This window comes from Bombina bombina, chromosome 1 (assembly GCF_027579735.1).
Source record: "Bombina bombina isolate aBomBom1 chromosome 1, aBomBom1.pri, whole genome shotgun sequence".
Taxonomy (NCBI): Eukaryota; Metazoa; Chordata; class Amphibia; order Anura; family Bombinatoridae; genus Bombina; species Bombina bombina.
Window position 1 is genome coordinate 637,636,745 of NC_069499.1, and position 12,794 is coordinate 637,649,538.

Below are 12,794 nucleotides of genomic sequence, written 5' to 3' on the forward strand. Positions count from 1 at the left end.
TTAGAATTTTGAGGTCTGAAAGTTCCCTCTTTCTTGGGAACCACAAGCAGGTTTGAATAAAACCCTAGCCCCTGTTCATCCTTTGGGACTGGGCGAATCACCCACATGGTATGTAGGTCTACTACACAGCGTAAGAACGCCTCTCTCTTTGTCTGGTTTACAGACAATCGAGAAATGTCAAATCTCCCCCTTGGAAGGGAGCCCTTGAATTCCAGAAGATCCCTGGGACACAATTTCTAAAGCCCAGGGATCCTGAACATCTCTTGCCCAAGCCTGAGCGCAGAGAGAGAGAGTTACCCCTTCATGCTGTCTTAGAGGCAGCTGCAGGCTTCTTGGCCTGTTTACCCTTGTTCCAAGCCTGGTTAGGTCTCCAGATTGACTTGGATTGGGCAAAATTCCCCTCTTGCTTTGTAGCAGAGGAAGCTGAAGCGGGACCACTCTTAAAGTTCCGAAAGGAACAAAATTATTATGTTTGGCCCTCATCTTATTTGATCTATTCTGAGGGAGGGCATGACCTTTCCCTCCAGTGATGTCTGAAATAATCTCCTTCAGTTCAGGCCCGAATAGGGTCTTACCTTTGAAAGGAATGTTCAAAAGTTTAGATTTAGATGACACATCAGCAGACCAGGACTTAAGCCATAACGCCCTGTGCGCTAAAATAGCAAAACCTGAATTCTTTGCCGCTAATTTAGCCAAAGAAAAGCGCATCTGTAATAAAAGAATTAGCCAACTTAAGTGCCTTAATTCTGTCCATAATTTCCTCTAATGGAGTCTCCATTTGAAGAGCCTCTTCTAGAGCCTCAAACCAGAAAGCAGCTGTAGTCGTTACAGGAACAATGCACGCAATACAAGCCACAATGCCCCCTTTAGTCCCTTCAAAAAACGTTATAATTGCATAATTTACTGAACAAACAAAAACGTTTTTTCCTAACAGTGTCACCAGTAACAAATGAGCCCTTCAAGCAAGCTGAAATTCCTATCCAAGTGTCTGAATACAGCTTACCCTTTCCCCATGGGGATATTGCCAGCCTCTTCTAGAATAAACACAGTCAAATGAAGCTTTCCTGTACTCTTCAGCCCTTGTGAGAACAGCAGTGGATCTTAGTTACAAAGTGCTAAGATCATAATCCTCCTTGCAGAAATCTTCATCTCTTTTCTGACAAAGAGTAAATAGTACACACTGGCACCATTTAAAATAACAAACTTTTGCTTGAGAAATAAAAAGCTAACATTTTTGTCACCACACTCACTCTGCACTTCCTAGTTACTTAGAGTAGGCAAAGAGAATGACTGGGGGTGGAGCTGGGGGGGGAGCTGTATGGGCAGCTCTGCTGTGGGTGCTCTCTTTGCCACTTCCTGTGGGGGAGGAGGATGTCCCACAAGTAAGGATGAATCCGTGGACTCGATACATCTTACAAGAGAAACTATATTAAGGTAGCATATAGATGGTATCTACACCCTAGTAGATATAAATGGAATACACCAATACAACAGATGTGTTATAGGGGCTGTAAAGAAGCAGGGACATATGTTTACATGTGGTGGACATGCAAAGAAGCCAAAAAATTATGGATGCATACCAATAAACTATTAAGCAAACTATTTAATAAGCAAATTATTATCACTATAGAGCATTTCTTCTTCTGTTTCCAATAAATGGTCTCACCAAGTCTTCAATGAAATGAGTAGGCATAATTTGTAGGGCAGTTAAAACCACTATAGCAAAATTCTTGAAAACATTGGTTCCAAGCTTTGATATAGTCTCAAACAAGTTAAAGTTCTACCATCAAATGGTGGATACTGCATCTGTATTGCTAGATAACAGACAAGAATATTTAAATACTTGGGAGGATTGGAATGTATGGTCAGACAAACAAACAATGCAAAATAGGCGAAGTCTTAGAATAGACTCTGGCACGAGATAACTACTAATTAGGTAGTGGGACCACTAGTGACCATCCATTGCTTTTTGTTATTTTTTTTTAGTGACATCACCTCCTCTCAGACATCCCCTTTCTTTCATTCTTCTTTTTTATGTGTTTTATTTTTACTCTATATTTTCAAAGAAGAGAGTTTTCTCTAAATTTTGGTTCATCATATTGTTATTTTATTGTTCTTATTTGCTTTTAAGCCTTTGGACAAACGATAAGAGAATAGTAGTAACTGTGTGATTATTGTATCTATATTATCACAAGCAACAACATTGATTTACTGTACAATGTAATTGTTTACAAATTGTTATGTTTGTTCCATATGGAAAACTCAAAAAAAAAATATTTCAAAATAAATAGCTCTGTCAAGGAAGGAACCAGGTCTCCTGGAGGAATTGTTTCTGAAATACCTCTAATGCGGAGATTATTTTGGCGGGAGCAATCCTCCATATCCGCCATTTTGTCTTCTAGTTGAGTGAGTTGGTCTGCCAATGATTGTGTATATGATAGCATATTGGCTTGATCTACCACTACATCCTCTTGCTTTCTTTCGATCGTGTACACCCTTTCATTCACGGCGGTAATCTCTCTCTGCATGTCTGCTAGAAATTCTGTGATCTGAGATCTGAAAGAGGAGTGGTGTGCTTCTAATAATGATTTTAGGGCATCTAGGACAAATGTCAGAGTGACTGTTGTAGGAACTGAGTCCTGTAGAGTTTGAAATGTTAAGGCCACTAGGTCTGAATTATTAGATACAGGGCTAATTTCCATTTCAGGTCCATCAGAGAGTCAGGTTGACAGGATGTGAAGTGGTCAACAACCGTTCTTTTGGGTCCATTAAGTGGCTTTGTATTTTTCCCCTTGGAAGATTGTGCCATGTTACAATGAGTATATGATACATCCAAAAAGTGTGATCAAAAATTTTGCACACTGTTGTTTAGGCTAATTCAAACAGTGTACAATATAAGTAATATAAAAAGAAAAAACATAAACTTGGTGTTTTCCTCGCCCTCCCCACAAGCTAGGGGTAATCACATGAATAGTGCCATTCTAGTTTGCCTTATTGTTTAGCCTGAAAGCCCCAAAACTGTTATAATGTGAGTTATGCACCTTAGGGCCATTAATGGGGTTATTCTTGTATGAAGCTAATTTCCAAGAAAAGACAGATTCTGTGTAGAGCAGTTGGTCTGATAGGTCTATCAGTTTGTTTACAGGTGCTGTGTTCGATTATGTATACGCTCTATAGAGTGATCTCCAGCCCAGATGTATGTGTTGATAACTCACCGTGACCTTGTAGATCAGGCCGTGGATCGGATGGTGGCGTCGCAGTTTAGGCCTTCTCCACTCTATCAACTGCGGGCCTTTGATGGCGGCCTTAGAGGAGACCAGCTGCGTCACGGCAGTTGATATTGTATAGGTGCCATTCGTGGGCTTGTATGGGTCTTGTCACAGGTAACTCGGTCGGCGGGCCCGTTGATTCAGGAGGCCTGATGTCTGTAAGGACCGGATGAAGATGTGCAGGTATGCCACAAATACAGCCGTCTTCAGCATATCACAACGATCAGTGTTTTGTGCGCATACATGAACCTGGCACAGATAAAACCAGCCTTTGCACTGCACATGGTATGCTGGAGATGTCCAGCACTAGCATATTATTGACTTCCCTTTAAAATTGTTTCTAAATTCTAATCTGTTTTAAAATATGCAAAGAAAAACAGAGGCGAACAATTGGAAAACAAAATCTCTTATTATTGTTCTATAGGATTATATCCATCCTCAATGCAACTTTTTTAGCCCACTTGTATTTTTCAATAAGGACAACATTCCTGGTCCAGTGTTCCAGCACCAAAAGCCCAAGTAATTCCTCTGAATGAAAGTTTTCCACAGCTAGCTCTAGACATATGTTATGACCTGCATGGGCCTTGTCAGTAGACATGAAGCTCTTGTCTAAGGGTCATCCGGTGCTCCCCTTATCCTTGGGGAGGCAAATGTTTGAGGGTCTTTGGCATACACGTACGGCATCACAGGAGATTAATTGGGTAAAACATAAATTGGTAGTTTATTCTCAAGCATATTGTCCATCAGGAGGCAGCATCTTTTAGTCCTACTGAATATTGAGACACAAATTATTGTTTTTCTTCAATCTGATTCTCAGTGTACAGGCATTTCATAAAATATTTTTCTGCAAATTAAGAAAAAAGCTTTAGTTTATATGGTTACAAATTAAAGGGCGGGTTCTCAATGAAGCCACAAAAAAATGGCTGTATCAAAATTGCACCAATATATTTGGTGCCACAATACCATTTATATGTCACTAGGAAATAATGGATCCTTAAAGGATACACCAATTTTCATATAACTCCATGCAATAGACACTATATAAAGAAGAATGTGCACAGATACCGATATAAACACCCAGTAAAAAACCTTTTAAAAACTTACTTAGAAGCTCCCAGTTTAGCACTGTTGATGAGGTAGTCTGGGACACCAACTGAAAAGGGCTGGGTAAATAAGAGCAGACACTCCCCCCTGCCTGCATATGAAAAGATAACATAAACAGGAGCCAGCAGGAGTCTGTAAACACATGTATACATCTGACACTGTGGGGTTTATTTAGGAGTGTGAAAATCAGCACAATGTTCTCAAAAAAGTAAGCAAAACTATATATTTTTACAAAAACACTACAGAAGGGCTATATAAATTGATCGTCTACAAAACATTTATGCAAATAATTATCTTGTATACAATGTCCCTTTAAGGCAGTCTGTAGGTAAAGTCATGATAGTGAGCCATCCAACTACAACTGTGACTATTTAGGATGTCCTAAAGGTGTAAAGAGTGGTTGCAATGAGGAATCAAGTATGCAAGTCTCCTTGGTCACGGGGGCTGAGAAGGGGGTTGTGCTGATGGGGGGTCACATAATGAGAATCCCTAGAGTAGGTTGCACTGGGGAGAGCTATAAAGTAGTCCATTGAGTTCTAGGTGATCATTTTAATAATATAAGCCCTAGTGTTCGTTCAGTGCTGCCTATTATTTATGTTCAATCTAGCAACCTTGTGGTTGCTCAGTAAAGCATAAATACTTGTGTGTGATTTTTTTTTTTTTTGAAAAGGCTTTATTGTTAATATTGTTAATTCAAGCTTACATCTGGATAACACAAAAATCCAATACAATATATATGGTTACAGCTCATCAGTTTTTAAACACATACATGTTCGGTTGTTCATGGCCATGTCCATTTTATGGTTACCTCTGCGTAAGTTCGTTGTAAGTCTATATCTTCATTAAAGAGGTTAGCGCTATTGTGTTTTGATCTCAGTCCTTTAGTTTAGCAATTAACTTTTCAATCTTAAAAAGAAAATATAAAAGAGAAAGAAAAAAAAAGAAAAAAAAAGCAGAAGAAAATAGGAAAGTCCCCTTCTTGAGGGGGCTCAGTCTGCCATGCTCTCCTTGACATTGGGAATAAAAGTTCTCTCATTGGTCTCCCTCTCTTGGGTTTTTGTAGTTTGTGTTGCTCTCTCTCTAAAATTATTAGGGGCTGATAGATCAGCGAAATCAGGTACAATCAACCTGTGTTACTGTTATTAAGGCCTGTCTGCATCTCATCCCACAAGAATCTAACCTCTGCAAGAGTATTTAATTTATTTCTCTTCAGATATCCGTATTCTTCCAGAACCAGTATCTCTGTTACTTTCTCTGTCCAAGCAGAGATCGTTGGGGGGTTCTGGTTCTTCCAGTTTAGAGCCACTAATGCTTTTGCACCTGTCAGCCCTAGGTGTAATAATGTGCGTCTGAGCTTACAAGTGATGTTCGTGGTGTCATTGAGTAGGGCTAGGTTGGGTGTTAGTGTAAAATCGTTTGACAAGATCACTTTGTAGTGCCTCTCTATTTCTACCCAGAATTGTGTAAGTTTCTTGCAATTCCACCACATGTGGAGGTAACTTCCTCTCTCCTCGCACCCCCTCCAACATCTGTCACTAGCATTTGGGTATATAGAGTGTGACCTAGAAGGGGTAAGGTACCATCTCATAATTCATTTCTATTAACTGTGGAGACGTGGAAATCTTTTTGGTGTGCCTAAAAATTCTTGCCCAGTCATCTCTTGTCATGTCTAGGCCCAACTCCTCCTGCCACTTGGAGGTGTACGTTGGTAGGGTTGCTGTTTGATCTGATTGTATGAGCCGCCTTGAGATGGAGGGTATGCCTAATCTCTTTTGTGTTTGCGCATAGTGTTTCGTATGGGGTGAATTCCCTTAAAAGTTCATGCTTATGTGGAGATGTGTGAATGAAGTGTGCTAGTTGAGAGTATTTCAACCAGGTGGCGTATCTGCCTTCCGAAATTTCTGTCAGATTTTCTCTTTTGTCTGGCCTCCCCTCTTTCATAAACTTCTTTAATGGTGTTGTGTATCCCCATTCTTGTAGCCTTTGTTGGCCTCTATCTAGTCCTCCTATTAGTTCTGCGTTTATGTGTTGTGTGATTTTTTATTAGGTTTATAATGCTGTTTTAGCAAATGTTTTTGTTCATTTAACTTAGTTTAATGATATATTCCGTGTTGTGCGATTATTTGATACTGTTTATAATGATGTTTAGCATTTAAAATCTTCATTTCAAAGCTTTGAAAATAATGTATTAGGTGTTACTTATGACAATTTTGAGAGGGGCCTGGAACCTAACTCCCTCACTTCCCATTGACTTACATTATAAACTGGGTTTCAATTTACAACAGTTTCAATTTACAACCATTCCTTCTGGAACCTAACCCTGGCGTAAACTGAGGGCTACCTGTACTTTAATTTACCATCACTTTTTAGCTTGATGTAATGTCTGCCATAAATACCTTAATAAACCATAAGCAGGTAAAATATGATATCAACTCTGGACTGAATAGCATTTACGGAGCTCCCAGACATATGAAAACTCTTCAAAGAAACTGAAAGGGCACTCTAGGAAACACATTAACAATTTAAAGGTGTAGTTGTCTCCTATGGTCACAGTGACCATATAAACAAGGATATGTGACAATTGTTTTCTGAAAAAACATAAAATTTAGCCCAAATCACACTACCATATGATCATTAGAATACTTATTTATTTTTGCAATTAAAGGGACAGAAACCCTAATTTTTACTTTCATGATTCAGATAGAACATACCATTTTAAACAACTTTCTAATTTACTTCTATTATCAAATGTTCTGCTTTCTTGTTATCCTTCGTTGAAAAGCAGGGATGTAAGTTCAGGGGTGTGCATGTGTATGCAGCACTATATAGCAGCAGTTTTGCATCAATGTTATACATTAACAGTAGCACTAGATGGCAGCACTATTTCCTGTCACGTAGTGCTTCAGACATGTGCCCACTACCTACCTAGGTATCTTCAACAAAGAATAACATGAGAATGAAGAAAATTTGGTAACAGAAGTAAATTGGAAACTTTTTTTAAAATAGTATTTTCTATTTAAATAATCAAAGAACATTTTGGGGTTTTATGTCTCTTTAACTATTTGCATGTTTTAAAATCTTAATTCTAAAGTTATTCAAATTTATATGAAACTATTAATTGCACAAACTGAAAGTAATATAGAAGTGGATAACCTCTTCTTACTGGGTAGTATTAAATCAATCATAATTTATAGAAGATGTGCGTTTCGATTCGTTCCGAATCGAAATTCGGCCGAATTTGTTAAATTCGGCGATTCGGATCGAGTCGAATTTCCGAATTATGGTAGTACCGAATCTACCGAATAAATCCGAATTAGTTCGGATTTATTTGTTACATTCGGATGGCCATGGATTACACTAGTATTGGTTAGGTTATATCACTCTGCTATGGGTTACACCTAATATACAGTACATAATACTAGTCTAATACACAGCACACCCCACCTAACACATACCGAAATTCCGAATTTCCGCATAGAACCGAATCCAGACGAATTTATTAGAATCTGAATGAATCCGAAACAAATTCATTCTAATTTTTCCGAATTTGAATCGATCCGAACCGAAATTCGAAACCATCTGAATCGATCTGAAACGAACCGAAACAAATTTTTCGGCCATGCACAAGTCTAATAATTTACCACAAAATCCTGTGAAGCCGCTGCTTTTTAAATTGTATTTTTATTTTTGTGTAACTAGATTTCCTTGTGATATCACTTAATTCAATTTTTTTTTATTCATTTAAATGGCTTAGAAAATTAAAGGGACACTGAACCCAAATTTTTTCTTTAGTGATTCAGATCATGCAATTTTAAGCAACTTCCTAATTTACTCCTATTATCAATTTTTCTTCATTCTCTTGCTATCTTTATTTGAAAAAGAAGACATCTAAGATTTTTTTTGGTTTAGAACTCTGGACAGCACTTTTTTATTGGTGGATGAATTTATCCACCAATCAGCAAGAACAACCCAGGTTGTTCACCAAAAATGGGCCAGCATCTAAACTTACATTCTTGCATTTCAAATAAAGATACCAAAAAAATGAAGAACATTTGATAATTGGAGTACATTAGAAATTTGCTTAAAATTTCATGCTCTATCTAAATCACAAAATATAAAAATTGGGTTCAGTGTCCCTTTAAGAAAAAAACAAAAACAATTGCCCGAGTCTAAATATGTACACATAATTATTGATGGATTGGAATGTGGATTGGTGTGAAAAATCACATAAAAAAAAGAGGACCCTTTGCATAATCATTTTGATTGATTGCAATGGGAGTCATTAGCAAACACCTATCCTTGGTTATTGTTTTCTCTGTATTTTTAATGTGACACAGTGCTATACAGAGGTTCCAATTAATAAATACAAGACAAGAAGACAGACTGGGCTAGAAGGATTAAATAGGCTATAGGGATAGTGGTAATGGCAATATTTAAAAAAAGGATCAGTCATGCCATTCGAGATTGCCAGTGAAATGTTAAAAAGGGCTGATAGCAGTGTTTTTTTTTTTTTAAAAAAACATAAATGATAAAAAAACATGTTTTACACGTTGCAAACTAAAAAGCTGTGGCTACTGTCTTCTATAAAATATTAATATCCTAAACATGAAATCTTTCTAATAAAAAGCAGAAAAGTCTATTTTTAAACTCATGACTTAAAATACATATTGTAGCATTATACAATAAAAAGAAAATGTATGCTTACCTGATAAATTTATTTCTTTTTTGACACGATGAATCCACGGATCATCTTAATTACTAATGGGATATTCACCTCCTGGTCAGCAGGAGGCGGCAAAGAGCACCACAGCAGAGCTGTTAAATAGCTCCCCCCTTCCCTCCCACTCCAGTATTCGACCGAAGTTCAGGAAAGAAAAGAAAAGCCAAGGTGCAGAAGTGTCTGAAGTTTAAAATACCCAACAACCTGTCTTACAAGAACAGGGCGGGCCGTGGACTCATCGTGTCAAAAAAGAAATACATTTATCAGGTAAGCATAAATTTTCTTTTCTTTTTATGACACGATGAGTCCACGGATCGTCTTAATTACTAATGGGATTCAATCCCCAAACTAGAGTACACAGATGATACGGGAAAGACAAGACAGGGAACCTAAATGGAAGGCACCACTGCTTAAAGAACATTTCTCCCAAAAGCGGCCTCAGCCAAGGCAAAAGTGTCAAATTTGTAGAACTTTGAAAAAGTGTGAAGAGAGGACCAAGTTGCAGCCTTGCAAATCTGTTCCACAGAAGCTTCATTTTTGAATGCCCATGAGGAAGCAACAGCCCTCGTGGAATGAGTCGTAACTCTCTTAGGAGGTTGCTGTCCAGCAGTCTCATATGCAAAACGTATGATACTCTTCAGCCAAAAAGAAAGAGAAGTAGCTGTAGCTTTCTGTCCCTTACGTTTTCCTGAGAAAATCACAAACAAAGAAGAAGACTGATGAAAGTCCTTAGTCGCCTGCAGGTAAAACTTTAAAGCACGGACCACGTCCAAATTGTGCAGAAGTCAATCCTTCTGAGAAGAAGGATTAGGGCACAAAGAAGGAACAACAATCTCCTAATTAATGTTCCAATCAGAAACGACCTTAGGAAGAAATCCTAATTTAGTACGTAAAACTACTTTATCTGAATGGAAAATAAGGTAAGGAGACTCATACTGCAATGCAGAGAGTTCTGACAATCTCCGAGCAGAAGAAATAGCCACAAGAAATACAACTTTCCAAGATAACAACTTAATATCTAAGGAATGCATAGGCTTGAAGAACTTTGAGAACTAAATTAAGACTCCATGGAGGAGTAACTGGTTTGAACACAAGCCTGATCCTGACCAAGGCCTGACAAAATGATTGTACATCTGGGACATCCGCCAGACGTTTGTGTAACAAAATAGATAAAGCCAAGATTTGACCCTTTAGGGAACTTGTCGATAAACCTTTCTCCAACCCTTCTTGGAGAAAAGACAAAATTCTAGGAATCCTAACTCTACTCCAATGAGTAGGATTCACACCAATAGAGATATTTGCGCCATATCTTATGGTAAATCTTTCTAGTTACAGGCTTACGAGCCTGAATTATGGTCATGGTCGCTTGGATAAAATTAAGCGTTCATTCTCCAAGCAGTCAGCTTCAGAGAAACTAGATTTGGGTGAAGGAAGGGCCCTTGAATTAGAAGGTCCTACCTCAACGGAAGTCTCCAAGGTGGCAGAGATGACATATACACCAGATCTGCATACCAAATCCCGCGAGGCCAAGCAGGAGCAATTAGGATTAGACATGTGCGATTCGTTTCGGATCGATTCGGAAATTCGTCCGATTTCGTAAAATTCGGGGTCCGAATTTCCGAATTAAAATAGTGCCGAATCTACCGAATAAATCCAAATTAGTACGGATTTATTCGGTAGATTCGGATGTCCATGGATTACACTAGTATTGTACAGTATATTAGGTTATATCACTCTGCTATGGGTTACACCTAATATACAGTACATAATACTAGTCTAATACCACCTAACACTTACCGAAATGCCGAATTTCCGAACCAAATCGAACCGAATACAGCCGAATTTATTCGAATCTGAATGATTCCCGAAACGAATCCGAACCAAATTGATTCAAATTTTTCCGAATTCGAATCGATCTGAACCGAAATCCGAATCAATCTGAACCGAATTTTTTCGCCATGCACATATCTAATTAGGATCACCGACGCCCTCTCCTGCTTGATTCGAGCAATGAGAAGCGCAAACGGAGGAAATAGGTATGCTAGACTGAAGGTCCAATGAACCGCCAGAGCATCTATCAGTTCCGCCTGGGGGTCCCTGAACCTTGACCCGTATCTCGGGAGCTTGGCATTCTGTTGAAATGCCATGAGCTCTAATTCCGGCTGCCCCACTTGAGAATCAGGCTGGAAAACACTTCCGGATGGAGTTCCCACTCCCCCGGATGAAAGGTGTGCCTGCTCAGAAAGTCCGCCTCCCAGTTGTTCACCCCTGGGATGTGGATCGCTGACAGGTAGCAAGAATGGGCCTCCGCCCACTGAATTATCTTGGTTACCTCCATCATCGCTAAGGAACTCCTTGTTCCTCCCTGATGATTGATGTAAGCCACTGAAGTAATGTTGTCCAACTGGAACCTGATAAACTGGACTGAGGCTAACTGAGGCCAGGCCAGAAGAGCATTAAAGATCGCTTTCAGTTCCAGGATGTTTATAGGAAGAACAGACTCCGACTGAGTCCAAAATCCCTGAGCCTTTAGGGAGCCCCAGACAGCTCCCCACCCAAGAAGGCTGGCGTCTGTTGTCACAATCACCCAAGACGGTCTGCGAAAGCAGGTTCCCTGGGAGAGATGATCCAGAGACAACCACCATTGAAGAGAGTCCCTTGTCTCCTGCTCCACAGTTATTCGAGGAGACAAGTCTGCATAATCTCAGTTCCATTGCCTGAGCATGTTTAACTGCAGACGTCTGAGGTGGAACCGAGCAAACGGGATGATGTCCATTGCCGCCACCATCAGCCAGATTACCTCCATGCACTGAGCCATTGACGGCCGAGGAGTGGACTGAAGGACTAGACAAGTATCGATAATCTTTGATTTCCTGACTTCTGTCAAACAAATCTTCATAGATAGGGAATCTATTATGGTTCCTAAGAAAGTTACCCTTGTATTTGGGACTAAGGAACTATTTTCCAAATTTACCTTCCACCCGTGAGATCTCAGGAAAGATAACACCATGTCAGTGTGGGATCTTGATTGTTGAAAAGATGGCGCCTGGACTAGAATGTCATCCAGATAAGGCGCCACCCCAATGACCCATGACCGAAGTACCGCCAACAGAGACCCCAGAACCTTTGTAAAGATTCTGGGAGCCGTGGCCAGACGGAAAGGAAGAGCCACGAACTGGAAGTGTTTGTCCTGGAAGGCAAACCTTTGGAACTTGTGATGATCCCTGTGAATAGGAACATGTAGAAACGCGTTCTTTAAATCCACTGTTGTCATAAATTGACCCTCCTGGATCAATGGAAGAATGGAACGAATAGTTTCCATTTTGAAGGACGGAACCCTGAGAAATTTGTTTAGACTCTTGAGGTCTAAAATTGGTCTGAAGGTTCACTCCTTTTTGGGAACCACGAACAGATTGGAATAAAAACCCTGACCCTGTTCCTGTGCTGGAATGGAACAATCACTCCCAGGGCGAAGAGGTCTCCTACACAATGTAAGAACGCCTCTCTCTTTGTCTGGTCTGCAGATAATCTTGTAGAAACCTGCCTCTGGGAGGAAAATTTTTGAACTCCAATTTGTATCCCTGAGACACTATTTCTATTGCCCAGGGATCCTGAACGTCCCGAACCCAAGCCTGAGCGAAGAAGTAAAGTCTGCCCCCTACCAGATCCGATCCCGGATCTGGGGCATGCCCTTCATGCTG

General features: G+C 39.6%; 1 protein-coding gene across 1 annotated transcript in view; it reads right to left on the reverse strand.

The window, feature by feature from the left end:
- Positions 1-12,794, reverse strand: part of TEX11 (testis expressed 11) — an 827,067-nt gene that overhangs the window by 213,319 nt on the left and 600,954 nt on the right. The window lies entirely within an intron of this gene.